This window comes from Tamandua tetradactyla, chromosome 3 (genome assembly GCF_023851605.1).
Source record: "Tamandua tetradactyla isolate mTamTet1 chromosome 3, mTamTet1.pri, whole genome shotgun sequence".
Taxonomy (NCBI): domain Eukaryota; kingdom Metazoa; phylum Chordata; class Mammalia; order Pilosa; family Myrmecophagidae; genus Tamandua; species Tamandua tetradactyla.
In genome coordinates, this window is record NC_135329.1 from 121,640,780 (window position 1) to 121,642,694 (window position 1,915).

General features: G+C 37.6%; 1 pseudogene; it reads right to left on the minus strand.

Annotated features, from left to right (window-relative positions):
* Positions 1–999: 999 nt before the first annotated feature.
* Positions 1,000–1,647, minus strand: LOC143676324 (eukaryotic translation initiation factor 4E pseudogene; annotated as a pseudogene).
* Between the last annotated feature and the right edge of the window lie 268 nt (positions 1,648–1,915).

A 1,915-nucleotide genomic window follows, 5' to 3' on the forward strand; every position in this document is an offset into this window, starting at 1 on the left:
ATTTAGGAAAAGAACTAGCAAAACAGCAGAAAAAGATATAGAATGTTAATATAGAGAAGAAAATTAAAATAATAATAATAATAAAAATATATTTGTATAAAAAAAGGAAAAAGAAAAAAAACAAAAACAAAAGATACAAACAAACAAAAAAACTACAGTTCAGGTGCAGGTTCATTCAGTGTTTTGACATAGTTACATTACAGTTAGGTATTATTGTGCTGTCCATTTTTGAGTTTTTGTATCTAGTCCTGTTGCACAGTCTGTATCCCTTCAGCTCCAATTACCCATTATCTTATCCTGTTTCTAACTCCTGCTTGTCTCTGTTACCAATGATATATTCCAAGTTGATTCTCGAATGTCGGTTCACATCAGTGGGACCATACAGTATTTGTCCTTTAGTTTTTGGCTAGACTTGCTCAGCATAATGTTCTCTAGGTCCATCCATGTTATTACATGCTTCATAAGTTTAGTCTGTCTTAAAGCTGCATAATATTCTATCGTAGGTATACACCACAGTTAGTTTAGCCGCTCATCTGTTGATGGACATTTTGGCTGTTTCCATCTCTTTGCAATTGTAAATAATGCTGCTATAAACATTGGTGTGCAAATGTCCGTTTGTGTCTTTGCCCTTAAGTCCTTTGAGTAGATACCTAGCAGCGGTATTGCTGGGTCGTAATCCATTCTGCCAGTCTATGTCTTTTGATTGGGGAATTCAGTCCATTAACTTTTAGTGTTATTACTGTTTGGATAATATTTTCCTCTAGCATTTTGGCTTTTGTATTATATATATCATATCTGATTTTCCTTCTTTCTACACTTTACTCCATACCTCTCTCTTCTGTCTTTTCATATCTGACTCTAGTGCTCCCTTTAGTATTTCTTGCAGAGCTGGTCTCTTGGTCACTAAAGTCCACTCTGCTTTTGAAGAGGCTTTGGTTTAGCTCCCAAATCTCGATTGCTTAACACAGTCTCCTATGAGAACACTCAGAAGATGTCTTCTCAAACAACAAACTTATTTTTAGTGGTGGAGCTGCTCTTAGCAGCTGTGTCTGCATGGGACTGATAACCAATCACTACCTTTGGAAGAAGTCCTTATCTTTCTTTGTATACCCTCCCTGTACAGGAAACAGCTTCTCTGTTTTCACATTCAGTAGTCCATACTGCAATCTGGTCACCTTTAGTTCTAACATTAATGAAGCCTCCACATACATCATCACTGTAGTCATCAAAAGATTCTCCAATTAGGCACAGCAGTCTTTAACCAAAAGCGACTGAGGTCACTTCGTCTCTGCTGTTTGTTCAATGTAATTAGCTATCGTCCTCCTCGGTTGTTTTTCTCATCTTCCCACATAGGCTCAATACCATCCTTAAAAAGTGAGTAGTCACAGCCAGACATTAAATTACTAGACAACTGGATATGGTTGTACAGGGCCCAAAAGTCTTCAACAATATCAAGTTTAGAGATGATTCGAAGGTTTGCTTGCCATTTTTGCTTTTATCACTTTTAAGGAACCAAAGCGCCCATCTGTTCTGTAGTGGATGTTTAATATAGTGTTCTGGGTTAGCAACCTCCTGATTAGATTCTGTTTTGTCTTCTGTAGGTGGGGGATTAGGAGTAGGTGTGGTTTCCAGTTCCACAGTTGCCATCCTAGATCGATCTGCTCCAGAATGCCTCTTAAATATATTGGACATGTCAAAAGTTCTCCATAATGGCCATCATATTTCCAGGTAAAAATTGTTTTCCATTTACCAAGGAAAGTGCAAGACAAGATTTTATTGTGACTTGTGTATAAGAAGCTGAAGTTCATTCAGGAGGAGGCTGAGACTTTAACATAGATAAACCCATGCCACATAAGAAAGGCCACTATAGTTAGTCAACAGTGTGTCCTTTGAATGACATCTTGGGTTTCCCAAC